At 45.8% G+C, this 18266-nt stretch overlaps 1 protein-coding gene and 1 long non-coding RNA gene across 6 annotated transcripts in view; one reads left to right on the forward strand and one right to left on the reverse strand.

Annotated features, from left to right (window-relative positions):
- PIP5K1B (phosphatidylinositol-4-phosphate 5-kinase type 1 beta) overlaps positions 1 to 12952 on the reverse strand; it is a 291346-nt gene extending 278394 nt beyond the window's left edge. The window contains exon 1 of one of the 4 annotated variants that reach the window (XM_079790914.1): positions 11849 to 12952. The gene's annotated coding sequence lies outside the window, so the exon portion shown is untranslated. Of the gene's footprint in view, positions 1 to 178; positions 221 to 7380; positions 7403 to 8232; positions 8727 to 11848 lie in introns of those variants that run through there. The other 3 variants (XM_079790913.1, XM_079790916.1, XM_079790915.1) reach the window with 3 other exon arrangements.
- LOC307111199 lies at positions 8880 to 11857 on the forward strand. Of its 2 annotated transcripts, none has more exons than XR_013814535.1 (3): positions 8880 to 9241; positions 10419 to 10468; positions 11497 to 11857. It is a non-coding gene; the product is annotated as an uncharacterized lncRNA (long non-coding RNA). The 2 variants fall into 2 exon arrangements; XR_013814536.1 differs by lacking the exon at positions 8880 to 9241 and adding an exon at positions 9264 to 9825.
- Positions 12953 to 18266: the final 5314 nt, after the last annotated feature.

Here is an 18266-nt window from a genome sequence, read left to right on the forward strand (position 1 = left end):
AAAAAGCCATATGCAAAGATTAAATGCAAGCTTAGCTTAGGCCAATTTACATTAACTAGTTTCTATAGGATCCTACAATTCCATTTTTTTTTATTTCATCCTAAAGATATCTAGAACATCAAAGCTAATGCTTTTAGCCTCCAACTAACTCCTTTCTCAACAACTGCTTTTCTCTTACCTAATTAGCAGTCTTTGGTTCCTGTTTGAATGAGTGAGTACACCTCGAGGATTCCCACGGCACTCTGAAAATTTGGGTTGGGCAGATCCCTGGGATCACACTGGTCTTCATCCTGTGCCTGTAAGAGCAGCTGACTTGAGTTACCACTGTGGGCTTGAGGGAACTCCAGTAGAGCAAAAGCATTGGGGTAGAATGCGATTTGGAAGAGGAAGTCCTCAGAGGTTGTGCAAGAGTTCAAAAGGCCACCAACGTAGAAGCCCCAGAGGCCAGAATGTGTCTACTTCCATGAGGGATTGCCTGGGTGTGGGAGGTAAGGATCTGTCCATCAGAGTCCAGCCATCTCAATTGTTGTGGCTGCAGTATGGATGATGGATTAGAGGAGGGCCACAATGTACTCAGGAGCCCAAGGAAGCTATGGCTAGCATCCAGAGAAAGATGAGACGCTGGACTAGGACAGAATCAGCAGAAACAATGAGAAGGTGATGGACAGGGGAAATATTCAGGAAGCAAAATCAACAGAAATGGGTGATGGATTCGATGCAGTGGATGAAAAAGACAGGGTCAAAGATGGCTCCTAGGTTTCTGCCTCGTGCTGGGTAGTGACTAGTGGTGCCTATCACAGAGCTGGGCAACACTGCGAGAGGACCAGGTATAGAGAGAAAAGATCTGGTCTTGGGCATGTAGAATTTGAGGGGCCTTTGAGATATCCATGTATAATGGCAATTATGTAATCTAGAGCTCATAAATAAAAAATTCTAAATTCAGTTATGTTTTCTTTTTTAAAAAACTTTCCTTCCCAAGCTGAAACTGCCTGAAGCAGACAAAAGAATGTGGGCTTTAAAACGAGAAGAGCCAGGGTTGGAACCATCCCTTACTGGCTCTGTGCTCATGAGCATGTTCCTAACCTGACTTGGTTTCCATTTCCTCCTCTGTCATCTGGGAACATGTTGAAGATGAAAAGAAATAGCACTTGAAACGTGCCTGGAATAGTGTGAGTTCTCAGCAAAGCCAAGCCAGAACCTTATTCATACTTTTTGTATACCCTGTAGCACCTGGTACTGTCCTGGCCAAGGAGGTCCATCAATATCGTGTACAGCAAACAGACTTGAAATATTCTGAGAACTGTCAGTAAACCACCGTTTCCTCTTGCGAGAAAACCACTAGCTCTCGAAATCATTCTTCCACTTGGCATCCTATTGAAGTGACACCCAATCGTAAGTTATGCACAGAGCATGTGTTACTCCCATCATCCACTGACCCTGGTCTACCTCCCAGGCTTGGGAGTATCTAGTATTTGGCGGGGCCAGCAACTCTCTAGAGTATTTTTTTGTACTATCAGAAGCCCTAGGTGTCCAATCCAGTCGTGTGCATCATACTCATGCCAGAATTCATTCACCTAACCAAGCATTGCTTCCTCCTCCCAGAGGACGTGACTGTCATTCGCATGGAGTTGCCATCAGTAGCTTTTAAGAACTGTCTTCATGGCTAAACCTGTTCAGCTTGAGTTAGCTTAACGGTGGGCCAGTTCATCTTGACAGGGTGGATGGGACTTCTCCATTCATTTAAATATTTACTAGGCATCTACTATGTGCCAAGCACTAGAAAAGGAGTGTTCGAGAACCATGACTTCTGCCCCCAAAAAGTTCATTATCTTGGGTTGAGTGTGAGTTTCTTGGGCAGAGGTGGTAGAAAAACAAGTTAAATACCTAAATGTATAAGTATCCCTTGTGATAAGTGAAGAAAACTTATGAAGAAGGTCCTCTTTAGGATAGATGATCAGAGAAGGCCTCAAGAACAGGTGACATTTGCCCAGCTTGTGTGGCTCAGTAGCTGAGCACTGACCCAGGCACTAAGAGGTCACCGGTTCGATTCCTGGTCAGGGCACATGCCCAGGTTGTGGACTCCATCCCCTGTAGGGGCTGTGCAGGAGGCAGCCAATCGATGTTGATGCTTCTCTCTCATTGATATTTCTATCTCTCTCCCCCTCTCCTTTCCTTTCTCTCTAAAATCAATAAAAAACCTTTTTTTTTATTAAAAGAGAGCAGGTGACATTTAAAATGATTAACTTAGAGAAGCTTAAAGTCCATTCTTACCTGTGTACCCTAAGCCAAATTCACATTTAAGTCATCCTGGCTGCTTTTAAAATATGTTTAGCTGGTGCTTATCTATATATATAAAAGCCTAAGCAACCATTACAACAGAACAACTGGCAAGACCTGTTGGCCAGTTGCTATGACACGCACTGACCACCAGGGGGCAGACGCTCAATGCAGGAGCTGCCCTCTGGTGGTCAGTGTGCTCTCACAGGGGGAGCGCTGCTCAGCCAGAAGGTGGGCTCACAGCTGGCGAGCGCAGCTGCAGGGGTGGGAGCCTCTCCCACCTCCACGGCAGCAGCAGGTGCAGCGGGCCGGGATGAGCACAAGCAGTGCAGCACTTGGCGCACTGCTACATCCCCGAGGGGTCCCGAATTGCAAGAGGGTGCAGGCCAGGCTGAGGGACCCCTCCGCCGCCGCCCGCCATGCACGAATCCGTGCACTGGGCCTCTAGTAAATAATAAAAAGAGCAACCATTTCATACTTATATTGTAACTTCTGTAACAAAAAGAGAAATAAAAAATCATTCCTAGGCATGTTGGTTAAAAAAAGGTTGGAGGTCTGATGAATAAATAACATTTATTATGAAAAATGAAGTTTAGTATAAACTATTGAAACTAGTATCTATCAGCTTGCCTGACATTTCTAAAATGATCTAGAAAATAATAGAACCATTAAAATAATTACGAAACGTCCCAAGGCGATGAGTGATTTCCTTTTGGATGCATAAATTGTCCAATACACATGTATTAAATCCCCACCACTTGCCAGGCACAGTGCTGAGTTCCAAGAATACAAAGACAAATAGAACATGATGCCTAACCTTTCACATTGACAAATATTAGTGGAACACTTAGGATGTGCTCATCATTCCCTCAAACAGGTCCTAGTTTTGCTTCCTTTGATTGCTCCTGTTTTGTTTCCTTACTTTATCAACAGATGTTACGACTACATGATGCAACGATCCTGAGAGTGGGCATGTTTTTATTTTTTTAACACAAAAGTGTGTATTAAACATTGAAAACCCACTACCCAACATGTTGAGTCTACTGCATTTCTTGTGCCTGTCTGTGAAGCAGAGAAACACATTTTTATGGCTAGCTATAATTGTATCCGTTTGCAAACCCCTTGCTCAGCATCACTGGATGGCAAAGATTTAAATGTCACCTTTTCCTTCCAAAATGGATGAAATTTCTACAGTCCTTGTCTTTAGTCCTGGAACTTTAGTTCCAAGTCAGTTATCCTTCCTGAGCCCCCAGAATTCCAACCATGGTCTGAACCTCAACTGAAAGACACCCCCCCCCCAATTTTAGGGAGCAATACTGCACACCCAACCCTTTATGTTTCATTGCAATTTCACAACCAACTTTCCACAACTCCTACAGAAAACAAGTCTCAAGAACTCTCTGCTCACCCATTATGTAAACTCCCCCAAACAAATTGCACACCCATTGTTTCTTCAGCCCCACAAACCATACAGAAAACGGTCTATAAGAAGAGACTTCAGCCCTAACTGGTTTGGCTCAGTGGATAGAGCATCGGCCTGCGGACTGAAGGGTCCCAGGTCAAGGGCATGTACCTTGATTGTGGGCACATCCCCAGTAGGGGGTGTGCAGGAGGCAGCTGATTGATGTTTCTCTCCCATCGATGTTTCTAATTCTCTATCCCTCTCCCTTTCTCTCTGTAAAAAGTCAATAAAATGTATTTTTTTAAAAAGAAGAAGACACTTCATGCTGTTTTCCATTCAAATATGGGGCTGTCTTAACTTAAATGATACCAAAGTGCTTCCAGCTAACTAAACACGTAACCGGGTCCCAACTGTTTTCTATGTTTCAAATCTTCCCAAGAGTAATCTAGTTTGGATAGGATTCCTGTGCTTTCTTATATCACCGTCTCCTTTACACTCCTCTGATGAAGTCGGACAGGAGTAAATACAATTGAGAATGGGGCACACAGAATCAAGCCTGTTTTTCCTGGCCGAACCTTGTATGCTGGAAGGGACCTGACTGATTAAAGCAGCTGGTTGTTTACTATACAGTACACTTTAAAAATTTCATCAATAGATTAAGTTTAAAGTTTATTTTTAAAAAGAAAAATACTGAACAAAAAGCTAGATTTCCCTTCCATTTAGAAGAATTGCCAGATCCGTCCACAACTGAACAGCCGAGCTACATAATGTACGCTTCGAACTGGGCAGCTTCTACAAAAATAAAAGGACTCCTCCCAAATCCAGTTAATGTACTTGATACAAAGAGAACATGTTTCTGCAACAAATACATTTAGAACGTGGTGTTTTACACAGTAACTAATGAGGGCCCTAGCCATAGGGGGGAAAATGACTTTTCCAGGATATTAAATATTCTGACTCACCATTTAACAGAAGTGCAAGCAAAAATGCAAATGCAAATGAAATGTATACACATTTATGACTTTATCAGATGTATGACAGGGCCACCTTTGGCTTCTGGCTTTATTTACCAGGAAGAGAAGCTTGGAAAACCAGCATACATTTGTATTTCTCTTCAAATAGTTCCCTGTCTCCAAGCACTGGTTGTAGCAAAGTATTAATTCTGAGTCTGTTGATCAACCTAGCCAAGAGAAACACAGTGAATAGATAAAAACAGATAACTTTGTCTTCTTAAAAGTAAGAAATGCACCTTCACCATAAAAACCCCAGGCACAATCTTGAATATGAGCCTTCTTAAGAATTCCACATTAGCCCTGATCCTCCTGCTAAACATCTGTGTGACTGTGAGCAAACCATCTCACCTCTCTAAGCCGCAGCCGGCTTACCCATAAAAGGTGCCAGTGTCTGAACTAGTTAGTTAATACCTGAAGTCTCTATCAGAAAGAAATCACCTCAATCCCCAATGACTGGTTCTGTTAATAATATTTAAGACCCATTCTACATCTTTGCCATCATTCTTCTAAACACGACTTTTCAGGTAAAGAGAGGTGGAAAGAGAAAAGGATTCTTAAAGGGAACAGGCGCTAGTTTGGTTTTGCTCATTAGGTTCCCCCACTGAAGCCATGAGCTGGTATCAGCATCTGCTGAAATTTACTCAAATATAAAAAAGAGTGGTTGGTTTCTCCCTCTCAAGACATACTCTTCCATAAAATGGCACAAGTCAGTTTCTACTGTTGTATCCTTCAGTGGGCTACACATTACTAGCAACTAAGTTGGGGGGGGGCAGGAAAAGAGCATGGCATAGAGGACATGAATCTATTGTCTACATGGAGTAAGAAGAGCTCTTCTCTATGTGATGTGTTCAGGAAAGAGAGCAACAATGGGCACCTATACCTGCTAGCTTCAGGGGGCACCCCTTTTGTAGGTAAATTATCTTCTGGGTCAGCAGGTGTTGGGATGAGATGCTTGAGCTTGAAGTTACTTCACTCACCTCCGTCATTCAACGGTTATTTATTGAGTACTTAATGGTATGTAAACCCCAAAGCTAAAAAAAAATAAACAACTAAAGGGACCATTGACTGACTGGAATTTTCTTTTTTTTGGGGGGGGGGGGGAGGGGGGCGGTTCCAAGTAAATTCTGACATGTATTTTAGAGGAGTTCAGCTCCTCAGAATATTTTCAAATCAAATAGTCATACTAAACAATACAGATGCTGAGCTGAAGTACACTTGGAATTTTTCTTTCCCTTCATTAAGTGGTATGTGATGAAGGGGAGGGAGGAGTAAATTACAAATGAAATAGAGAACTAGATAAATCCTTAGTTAATACAGTTATAAAAGCCCCCCCCCCCATAGAAAGTGATACCATTGGATTACAAACACACTGATAAGCATTATAGAATGCTAAAACTAGAAAGAGAAGGATAATTCAATACAGACCTCATGTTTTATATGTGGGGACTGAAGGCTCAGAGGTGTATGATTTGGCCCAGGTCATACAGACAAACACAGTGCCAGAACTAGAACCCAGGTCACCAGCAGGCACACATCACAGTCCCTAGGGTACTGCAGCATCTGTGATGTGTCCTAACAGCTATCGGAAGTGGAACAATGGCATAATCCACAAAGCAATGGACTAGGCATCGGGAGCTCAGAGTTCTAGTCTTGCAGACTTCACTGGATTAGATATGACACCATGGACAACCCCCAATCACCTGTCTAAGCCTCCTCATCTGTCAAGTGTGAACGGTAATTCACAGGGAGACTGTGCAGACCAAAATAAAGGCAGAAGCTCTGACCACTGTGAAAAATATCACACAAGCACAAAACCAGCCCTGGCTGGCGAGCGTGGAGGTAGTGTGGGTATTTTAGAAAACCTTGCTGTGACTCCACTTCCAGTCCCTTGTTACCTTGTGAAGACCCAGTACGTGTGAGCCTCACGTTCCTCCTATGTGGTTAGTCGTCTTTGCCCTGCTTCTCTCAGAAGGGGTCAGAATTACATGAGAACACTGAAAAGCATTTGCAAAGCCGTAAGGCACTGATGCAAACGTAAGGTGTTATTATTAAATCCCTCTAGCCTTCATTGGGACAAAAACGTGCCACGGTCCAATCATTCAGTTCTTAATAGTTTCCTTCTTACGTAAGACATCATTATACATCAGTCTCAGACTTACCAGCTTTCCCGTCAGTCCTCTCAGTCTCCACTCACATTACTACGTACAGAGCCGTTTCCCTCAGCTCCAGACCTTGTCCGACGCTTACTCAACTGGCATGAAGTGGGATGAGAAAGGTTTTTGCCCCAGGGCTTCCTTTCAGCTGGAAATGCTCTGACAAAAGCTTCCATGAACACTAACTACTCTACTTCACCTTAGAGAGGTAATGAAACCAACCCTTCCACTTTTCTCCCCTGGTCCGCAGAACGCCAGCCTCTCCAAAGAACAAGAGAGAAGCCGGGCTGATGATCTTCACCAGAGAGGCAACAGGGATTCCCCAAACCTCCCCTCCGCAGCACTGATCAGGGGCCGGCCTCTCCTTCGCAGACTAACTCATCCAAAGGCCCAACGCGTCCCTCAAGAGTCACTCACCCAACAGCGAGGGCCTCCAGCAGGCTGAGCATGTCACAGACACGTGGGGAGGGAGAGGGGCGTAGTATTTTTGGTCTGCAACCCTCCGCTGCTCATAGAAAGCATCAGCATAACTCACATTTCTTTGTTGAGAGCCCTGATTTCCAGTATGTAAGATGAGGGAATGCATCAGCCTACTGGAACAACTTCTCTGGAACAGGTTTCTACCCAACCACGCCGGGCAAATGAGACAGGTAAACTGGGGGGGAGGGAGGGAGGGAGGATAAGAAATGACAACAGGCTCATTTGCATAGATGAGCGATAAGCAGACATTTGTTGTCTTCAGTTCTGGCAACTCCTGGCACCGGCCTGGCAAATCAAACCCAGTCATTCTCCCTCTCTGTTGCCCCCACACGCTCACCTGCCCCCCCCCCCCCCCCGCCCCAGCTGTTGGGGCAGTTGACGGGGCTGGGGTGGACTGGGGGAGAGAAGCCGAGGAAACGCGTTCGTCTGGTGCAGCATTTCGGCTGGAACCGTACCGCACCTGTTCAATCCGGCTCCGGTGCCAGAAACGACCAGAACGGCGACTTGAAAGCCCCTCTTGGAGATCCCCGGGCGCCTACCAAGTTCGCCGCTAGTTAGGGTGGTGGGAGATGCCTCCTGCTACTGCCAAACTCAGCTCGTTATCCCGAAAAAGGGACGGCGCTCTGCTCAAGCGAACCCAGAATGATCCGCGAGTGTCACCGCAGCCCCGTGTCACCGGGGTGGCTAGCGGGTGGGTACCCTCGGGGAGCGCGCAGCCGTGGACCCCGCGGAATGAAGGTCCCGCTTCGGTAGCCACGCGCACTGCCTTCTCCCTGCCCCCAGCACAACGCGGACGAAGTGGGAGCGTAGAGAGACCGCCGGGACTCGTCAGAGGCACAGAGTCCCCAACCCCGAGCGCCAGAGGAGGGTCCAGGGAGGAGGGGCCGTGGACGCGCAGGAAACTTACCTCACTCGGGCAGCATTCGGGCGCCTCCGCGGTCGAGACCAGTTGCGCCACAGTCTGCAAGTTATTGGGGTGTTGTTGCTTTTCCCCGGCGAAGGGAGAGCAGTGAGGGCGAGGGGCGCGCGGGGCTGGAGGGTCGGCGGGCCGGGGGCGGGGCCGGGGCGCTGCGCGGAGAGCTCGCAGGTGCTGGGGCCCGAGCCGCGGGGCCAAACTCGCCCCGGACGCGCCTCGGCGGGGGCGCGCGGCTGCAAGTGTGCAATGCGCGCGCGCCGCGGCGAGTGTGTGTCCCCGCTTTCCCCTTCCTCCCCCGCCAGTCCTCTGGTCAGACTCAGCAGCGAGCGGACACCAAAGCCCCAGCGTCTCGGAACAGCTCACTGCCCGCGCAGCCTCGCCGCCGCGCACTCCAAGGCCGGGTCCGGAGAGCAGCGGCGCCCCCGGGTTGGGGCGCGGGTCCCGGCGCAGTTACGCGCCCGAGTCGAAGCCAGGCGCGGAGCGAGCGAGCCGCGCGGTGACTGCCGCGGCTCGGGGAGGCTGCAGGCCCCGCCCGCCGGCCGCCCAAGCTCTTCCCCTTTTCTCTCCACCCCCTTGCTCCATCCCGCACGCCCTGCAGGGAAACCAGACCGGTTTGCAGCAGCTGCGGCGGCGGGAGCCTCCGCCGCAGTCCGATTGGGTGCCCGAGTCCTTTCCTATGGACGCGGCTCTCTGTCCCGGGTGCCCAGGCCGGAGTGCCCAGGCCGGAGAGCAGGGGCCGCACGAGCCCCTGGGTTTGGCCGGTCCCTCCAAGTCTCCAGAGCTAGCCGGGAGCTTCCCGGCGGCTCTCCGAATGCTGCGTCCGGGCTAAGCAGGCTGTTTGGGATAGGGCTCCCCCCTGCCTCAGGCCGTTGAACTCTGCAACGCCCGGTCGCCTAACCGCTGGACTCGGCTTGGAAGGGACAGGCTAGGATTCCAAGGCGACGGTGTCTCCCCTCCTAAGGACAGCAGGTGTTCCCAGGAAATAAGACCTACTTCGCAGGTAGGGAAGAGTTGGCGAGGGGGACCCCGCGGAGAGAAGGCTGGAGGGGCGTACAGCGCTTATGGGCTGTGATGGGGTTGGGGACCAAATCCGACTGAGTGGGTGTGGGGCACTTGTATTCTCACCTGCTGTCAGTGTAGCACCAGAAAGGGCAGATCTAAAGAACTCTTCTAGGGAAAAAATGCCGTCATGGCTGCTGTAGCTAAATGTACTCAACAGGAACCGAAAAGGTAGCGGATCTCTCCCCGATGAACCGAAAGCAAGGGGTATTTCTAACCCTCCTTACTTCCTTCCACTTTCCTCTTGCTTGGTGTGGCTCACGTTGGAGCATCGTCCCCACGGGTCGCGGGTTTGATTCTGGTCAGGACACAAACCCAGGTTGTGGGTTCGATTCCCATCGGGCGCCTGAGGGAGGCAAAGGATCATCTATGTTCTCTTTCACATCACACCAACGTTTCTCTCTCCCTCTCCCTTCCTCTCTAAAACAACAACTACAAACCACTGATGGAAAACGCGGGATGGATACATTCTACCCGAGGAAGACCCAACAATTCATAGTCCTTATTGTCAAAATCACTGACTTGGTGAGCTACCATGACTTTCTGTTTAAAAGGATACTCCCCAAATTCTCAGCAAATGAAACCCCTTTTTCAGTTCTGAAATCTTTTTATACCCCCCCCCCCCCCCCACATTGAGGAAGTGTATTACGGTTTAATATCAGCTCAGAATGGAGATCAATAATTCCTTGGCAACACAACGCACATTCTTAGACTTTTTCCAGCTTACTCCTTCCAGATGTGTCTGGCATTTTAGGGCATCGCTTGGTTAGGACCTGTAAAGTGCGTCTGGCATCCTAAATCTTCAAAGCCCAGAGTAGCCACACACTTCTATCCAGGTGGCTTGATTTTACAGAAGGGAAAATGAACACCCAAAGATACTGACTCAAGGGCCAAAACCCAGGTTCCTTGGTTCCCAATTCCTGAAGAAATGAACACTGGATTAATAAAGTTCAATCAGGAGTCGATAGAGGGGGCAGTGGAGGAAAGAGGAACAGGTCAAAAGAACCTTTATTGGCCTGGTGTGAATCACTGTGTAGGGGGCAGCAGCACACCGCTGTAAGCGGCAGGAGGTGGGGCTCTGGGAATGGTAATCCCAGTCTCCCCTTCTCTCTCCTCAGACTCTGCTCTGAAATCCCAGGAGGGGAAAATGAATCTGCTTCCCAGAGAGGTAAGTGAAAATGCAACGTCAGTTCTCAATATCTCCTGGGAATGCGGGAGAGGTGAACACAGGTAAAATTAAATTTAAATCACAGTGGATCAGAGATGGTCATGCACATTATGTACAAACGCACACATACATGTGTGCACACAGCCCTTGTTTCCCATGAAGAGCCAGAGTGATTCCTTTCTGTAAAGCACAGATGCCAACAGCCGTCAGTTTCCAGAGAGACGCCACAAAGCAGACTGACCACTGGCTACTTAGAAAGCTTAACTCTGTTGAACAGATTCTAAACCACTATACCAAGAGTCTTAAAATCATCATTACGGTGAATTAATCAATGGAACAAGGAACCACATAGTGTGAAACCTGATATTTCTTCCCTATTCTCTCTAAATCTATTAACAAGAATTTGGGAAAGTCACCCTCTATTGGAAGTAAACCAAGATCAATATCACTAGCAGTAATGACTTGGCAAGAAAATCTGGAAACATTTTAACAATCAGAAAATGCTCACCTAATTGTTTTACTTAATTTCAAGTATAATTTCTCCAATGTTTCCAGATCTTAGTCCAAAATCTTAATAATGCTATTCAATACTCCCCGATAAGGAATAAGCATAGATTCCTGGTAGTAGATTTGATAGCATTAATGCCCCTAAGTAATGTCCTCTCTTATCCAGGTCCTTTTCCTCTGACATTGTAGTCCCTTTATGCTGTGAACATAAAACTTTTTTTGGTGTTTTTTTTTTTTTAAAAAAAAGTTCAGCCGGCCAGCAGGGCTCAGTTGTTAAGCATTGACCTATGAACTAGGTGGTCACGGTTCAATTCCCGGTCAGGGCATATGCCCAGGTTGCGGGTTGTGTGGGGAGTGCAGGAGGCAGCTGATCAATGATTCTCTCTCATCATTGATGTTTCTCTCTCTCTCTCTCTCTCTCTCTCCCCTTTCCTCTCTGAAATCAATAAAAATATATTTTAAAAAGAGAGAAAGTCCTTTTTTAAAAAAAAATGCTTGTGCATTTTTGCTTCTGTCCTTAGAATCCTGCCATCACCATGAGAACAAGCCCACTGGAGGATGAAAGGCCCCATGGGGCAGAGCTGAGTCATCACTGCTGAGGCCATCCTTGACCAGACAGCCCTCAGGTGACTGCAGAGGTACAAGCAAGTCCAAATGAGATCAGCCAGGCTTGGTCCAGATCAGCAGAACCACCCACCAACTGATATATTCACTGGAAATAATACATGGTTACTATTTTAAGTCACCACTTCAGTTATCTATTGCTGCATAACAGCCACCCCAAAACTAGTAGCTGAAACCACCACCATTTACTATTTTTTATAATTCTATGAGTCAACTGGACTCAGCTGGGCGTTGGCCAGAGTTACTCACTTGGCATCTGAGCAGGAAGGTCTGAGAAGTCTTCATTCACACATCAGGCACCTCAGTCTGCCGCCACATGACCTCTGCCTTTCCAGGTCACTAGGTTGGGCTGGAAACACAGCACGTGGTCCTTTCTCCTGGATGGCCAGACTTCTTACCTGGCAGCTGGCTTCCAGGGGGGAACTGGACACTGCCAGTCTTCTTAAGGACTGAGTTTGGGAGTTCTAGAACACCCACTTCATTCTATTGGACAAAGCAGTCACAAGACCCACCAGACTTAAGAGGAGAGGAAATAGACTCACACTTTTGGTTTGAGGGAAAGCATGTATGTATAAAAATAAAAGGGCCTTATCACAGCCATTTTGGGGAGACTATCTCACCTGCTAAGTTTTGGGGTGGTTGTTGTACCCTGTTAGCTAAATTTTTCTAAGCTATGGGACTTTGGGCTAGGTATAAAACTTTTCTGGACCTTTCAATGAAGTGAGGGAGGTTGAGTTTGTATATTTAACTTTTTCTTTCGTGACGTCTCAAGGGCAAGCCAAAGTCCCATACATATCCAGAAAGGAGTTGCCAGGGGGAATTTGTGCAGCATTGGTCAACTATGGGTACTTCTAGTAGATCATCTGTATCTATTCTTCAACTAGACACAATCCTGAAGAATCCACATGAAAGGCATGCATTGTGGCGGGTCCAGGCAGCCTGGGTGGTGGGAGAAGGAGCAGGGGCCAGGCAGCCCAGGCTGGAAAAGGCTCTGGGCCCGCCTTGGCCCTCAGGCACCCAGCAAGCACCCGCCCAGCAGCCCCCCCCCCCCCCCCTGCCCAAGAGGATGGTCAGCCCACACCACTGAGGGGGCGGTGAAGAGATCCATGGGTTGTCAGCTATACCTGCTCCTGCAAAAGTGGAAATGAAGAAAAATAATTTTTAAAAAAAGGCAGCAGGAAAGGATAAATCTGCAGACAAAAAAGTCCAAACAAAGGGAATAGGGGAGCAAAGGGAAAACAGACTGAAGTGGCTGACCAAGAACTTAAAGATCTGCCTGCGGGAAATGGAGAAACTAAAAACGAGAATCCAGCCTCGGATGAAGCAGGAGAGAAAGAAGCCAAGTCTGATTAGTATCATATTAATAATATTAATTATATTATAAGACATATAATACCATGTCTTATCAGTGGTTCCTGTCTCCCTTCCTATACAATCCAGAGGAATATTTTTATCAACTATTTTATAGTGTAAATGCTTTTTTAAAAGAGGAAATCATTTGCTGATTGTTTATTTTTTTTTTTGGTACAACCAGAAAATAGTGGGATGTTGAATATGGAAGGCTTTATCTTAACATTCCATAGGTGGGGGTCATTTCTATATCCTATCATACAAAGCATACTAAATGGCAATATGGCATCAGTTGTGCATTTCATATGTCTTGAACATTTTAAATGACTTCTATTCCCATGTTTTTGGTAGTATTGTTTCCTAAAGAAAACCCCTCCTCGATCTTGGCTCTCCCTGTCAGAATTTTGTGCACCTGTAACAGCTCTGGTGAGGCAGTCCAGTTTCCCCGGTAACTTTGTTAATGTGCTGTGAAAGATTGAAAGTTTCATCATGTAGTATATATGATATTACATTGCAAATTAGTGGGACTTTGATGTGATAGCATATCAACATTTGAAGATATAAGCTCTTGATACTCCGTTAAGGAAAATTAGCCTCCACATTTTAAGCTGAAAATTCACTGGAATAACTGTTTAGAAAAACATCACAACTATGTAACTTTAAGTTTTTGGTACATATGTTAAGAATTGTGTACAAATTGAAATGTCTGTGTATTTATCCTCAAAACAATTGATAAAATGTCAATTATGAAAGAAAAAAAATAAAGGCATGCATTGCCTCCACAGGCGTGAAACAGAAGGAGAGGCTGCCTTCTTCACAGCCCCCGAATGACCACCTTCCATCACACTGTCTTCTCTTTCTGGAAACTTGGTTTCCAAGCAGACACGAAAAGCCACTGCTTAGCTGCCTCCCCTGTATACCTCTGTAAACCCCTATGTACATCTGAAATGAGATGCTCATTTCAGAGGACTCTATGTCCTCTGATTTCAGTTTTGCTCTTCAGGTTAGCAAAGGCTTGAAACCCTCATCCTAATGCCTTCCTTCTTTTTCCCTGAACCATCTTCCTTTCCTCTAGCTTTGCTTTTCTTTTCTGCTGCATCTTTTCTCTCTTAATCCTTTTTAAAAAAAAAAAGGAATTGAGAGAGAGAGAGGAAAAAAAAAAGTCAATGAGAGCGATACATTGATTGGCTACCTCCTACATGCCCCACTCTGGGGACCAAGCCCACAACCTGGACATATGCCCTGACCAGGGATTGAACTGGGGACTTCTTGGTTCATGGGTCGATGCTCAACCACTGAGCAATGCCAGCTGGGCTCTCTTAATCCTATTCATTTCTTTGTTCCTCCTTCCTCTCAGGATTGGAAAGAGCACTGAGCTAGGAGTGCTAAGACCTGTTTTCCTACCCCACCTCTGTCCCTGCAACAGTGAAGTCTGTATTCTCTCTCAGCTTCAGAATCCTCAGATTCAGATACCTGTCTATATCCTGAGGGTGTTTGGTGAGATGCACTGAAGAGTCATAAACCTAACAGACAATGACTCTTACAACCCCCTTTCAACACATACAGTAGCAAAACTTGGAGGAGGTTGAATATTAAGGCCTCAGAACCCCTTAGAAGAGGTGTACATGCATCTCAGCCTTTCTCAAACAATTCCCAATACCTAAGTACTGTTTTGCTAACTTTTTCATTTTTCAGTTAGAAAACATGCAACTCTGCCAGCTACAAGCCCCACTTAACTCACCATTCTTTGTCCAGAGGTTGGTGTCATTCTAGCTCTCAAGACTAGCTCATTCTTCAGCCAGAAACTATAACATCTAGATGCCCAATGTTAGGCATTCAGCTCTGACCCTAAAAATGTGCTCCAATATGCCTGGTAATCCATCTACAAAATATGAAAAAGAACTTTAAAAAAGGGTTTCCCTAACAAATTCACCAAAATACAAACTTATATGCATTGAGATTATAATTACGTAAAAAAAAAAAAAATGCACATGAACAACTCCTGAAATTAAAGTTCTTATGCTAGCGTGGGGAAATTCTCAGATTTAAACACGTTTCAATGTTGTGTTGTTTTTACACTTAAAAACGCATATGCTATTAAAACTTCTAATTTCCACTAGCCTATACAATGTTTTCTGCTGAGTTCAGTTACTCCTTTACTCTTGAACATGTTTTTCTTGTTAGAAACAGACTCACATTTTCTAGGTGAATTTTTACTTTTCCCAGAAATTATTTTTAAAAAAACCACAATATAAACTTAATAGTGTTTGATTTGAAGAATGAACAAGAAGTGAGAGAATATCAGAACAGAGGGGAGACAGAAGGAAAAAAGTAGAGAATTGTTAGTAGAGCACAGAGAACCAATGTTTATTTCAGAAAGCGTCCTAAAGACACTAACATGTAGACACACAGTTTTTATATCAAGTCTGACCTTGGGTGTTAAGGAACCTGAAAGTCAAGGCCTTCCTATGAGAGAAAGCACCCGCCCCCCCTTTTGTTTGGAGAGGCCGTTTTAAAAGCTTGATGTAGGTGAAGAAGGCAGAAATGAGTCAGCAATGTTCCTCAAATCAAAAACTGCAAAATCTATTGCAATTATTGTACCCTGGGGAACAGTGTGTGGAGACAACTTAACCTAACGTCACAAAAACAAGCTGTAGGACCAGGGGTAAAACCCAGGGCTGCCATCGTATTCCCTTGAGCAGAAGAGGGTCAGCCGAATCTGCCCTGGCCTCATCGTGCCTCAGCATAGGTTTGCCACGCCGCGCTCTTCTTTGTTCTAATATGTGAAGTACTCAGTTATTTTCTTCCTCTTTAAAACATTAAAAGAATTTCTTATCAATGGTGAATACATTTGACATCAGACGGGTCACCATAAAAGAGAAACAGATCTAGAAAGAATACCAAGAAATAAAGGAATCTACAGGGAAGGCTGGGAAAGAAGGAAATGAATTCAATAAAGACACTCAAGTTTCCTAAATAGAGGCCACAGCAGTCCACTCAGGACATCTGTGCGGCTGATGCCTGCCTGTCACCATTTGGAGAAGGGCTCAGGTGTTAGCCGGAAGCGAGATGAGCTCTGCTCCGATGGAGGCGCAGCTCCCAGAGCCCAGATGTGGAGTCTCTCCCTGTTGCTATCTGAAGGGAGGGGTGCGCATGGGCTAAGGGTGCAGGACTGGTTGAAGAGAACTGAACGCTGACTTTAATCATCCAGTGGAGCCCCCTTTAAGGTTTCCCAAGTCCTCCGTGACACCTCCACATGTGCATGCCCCTGAAAGACAGCACTGACCTGTGCTTTTGCTTCTCCAAACATTTAGGGACTTTCCTGGACTTGAAACCATTTAGGTAGAACCTTCCTAGCACGCCTCTCCTCTTGGCGACATTTGCATTTCTCTGCTTGGCTGGCAAAACAGGGCTCTCATTTTGCCACCACTCTAGAGACATTGTCCACCAGCTGGCCCAGCAACCTAGAATATTTTGCTGGGGTTGAGGGTAGAAAAAGGAAATATGCAAATGGATATAACATACAACCCTCAATACCAGTGAATTAATACAATAAAGGTTCATCTCTTATTCGACAGGGTTTGGCCATAGGGTTGACTTCAGACGGTCATTCAGGGACCTTGGCTCCTTCCATCTGTGGCACCATTGTTTTTCACATTTGGCCTCCAAAATCCCTGCTGAACTGGAAGAAAGCAAAAAATTTAAGATGCCTGGTATGGACAAATATCACCTCCCTCTGCGTTCCACTGGCAAGAACTCAGCCATGGCCCCAGCTGATGACAGGGAGTCTGGAGATGTATGTATAATAGCTGAGCCAGGGAAGGAGAGGAGAGCCTAGGTATGGTGAGCACTATATTCTCTGCCTGATGTCTACATTGAAGACAAGTCATCTGAGGTTTGTTCTTGAACAGCTCTGATTGGAGACTCGGGAGGGAACGTCTTCAGTGGTCAGGCTGTTCTCCTGAGCTTGTATCTGGGTGTTTCTTCCAGAATTTCAGCCTATCGTGTGTGTGTGTGTGTGTGTGTGTGTGTGTGTGTGTGTGTGTGTGTGTGCCATTCTGGATGGCATTGCTGTCTTGCAAGTGTCTGTGGACATACAAGACAACGTAAGGAGTCAACTGCCTACATTGTTAGAAAACTGAACACTTGAGGCAAGTGGAAAAAGAGGGGTCTTCCAGAGCCTCTGCCATCAGGAGAGCGCCATTGCTTCCATCATCCTGGGAGGAGACAGAATCCCGCAACCAGCTTCCGCTGCCACTAGACACTCTGGAGCTTTTGGTGAGGGGGAGAGAAACATAAGTCCAAGCTCCACCTGCAGCCACCCTGTCTGAAGGTGCAGGTGATCGCAGGAGAAAGGGTTATAATGAGGGAAAGAAAAGGAGGATGAGTGAGCAAGAGGCATATGGTTTTTTCTAGCACAAATACCCTATAAGAAAAATATAGAAGTTGGGGTTACTGTGAGGATTTACAGACACTTTAACCAAAAAGGCAAAGCCACACCATGAAGATGGTAAGTTAGAAATGTTGGAGAATCGCCCATTTTTTTCTTACTGCATAAGACTCCGCTCCGTCTTTTTCTGTGTAAGGGGTGGAGTTGGGTGGGGTGGGGTGGGGTGGGGGAGAAGCAATGGACCAGGCTACATCCTCTCCACGTTCTACTGTCTCTCCTTGGTTTGTATTTTCCATTGGCTGTGGACATTGTGTATATGTGTGTGTAACTTCATATTTTCCCTTAATTTTAAAGTAGTGAGTGTAAGAGAGAAGTCCTCTATTGTGACCATTCTGCACACAGAAATACAGTGGTGTTTCCAGAGACTTCAAGAAGAAATGGTTAGAGAGGTTTGTTTACTATGTGGGGTTTGTTCACGATATCATGATAATAATAAAAGGCATAATTTGAACTTGACCATATAGTACGATCTCAAAAAAGTACAGCAAGTCTAGAAAAATGTCCTTGAGGAAACTGCTAAAACGTTAGCTATTTTTGCCTTTCAGATTATTGTTGTGCTAATTTTTCAAATCAGGAAATGATAAACAATTGAGGAAATACATTAACATTTAATGATGACAAAAATTTACGTATGATTTAAGAATTTAGAAAATTTTATGAAGGCAGAAGAAATTACTTAATTTCCTTTACCCAGAGATTGCCACCTCCAACATTTGGTATTTGCTTACTTTGTGGTTTTTTGTGTTTTTTTTTTTCTTCAATTTTTTTATTAAGGTATTATATGTGTACATATCTTACCATTGCCCCCCCACCCCACTCCCATATATGCCCTCACCCCCCAGAGTTTTGCATCCATTGGTTATGCTT

The sequence above is a fragment of the Cnephaeus nilssonii genome (assembly GCF_951640355.1).
Source record: "Cnephaeus nilssonii genome assembly, chromosome: 14".
NCBI classification, from domain to species: domain Eukaryota; kingdom Metazoa; phylum Chordata; class Mammalia; order Chiroptera; family Vespertilionidae; genus Cnephaeus; species Cnephaeus nilssonii.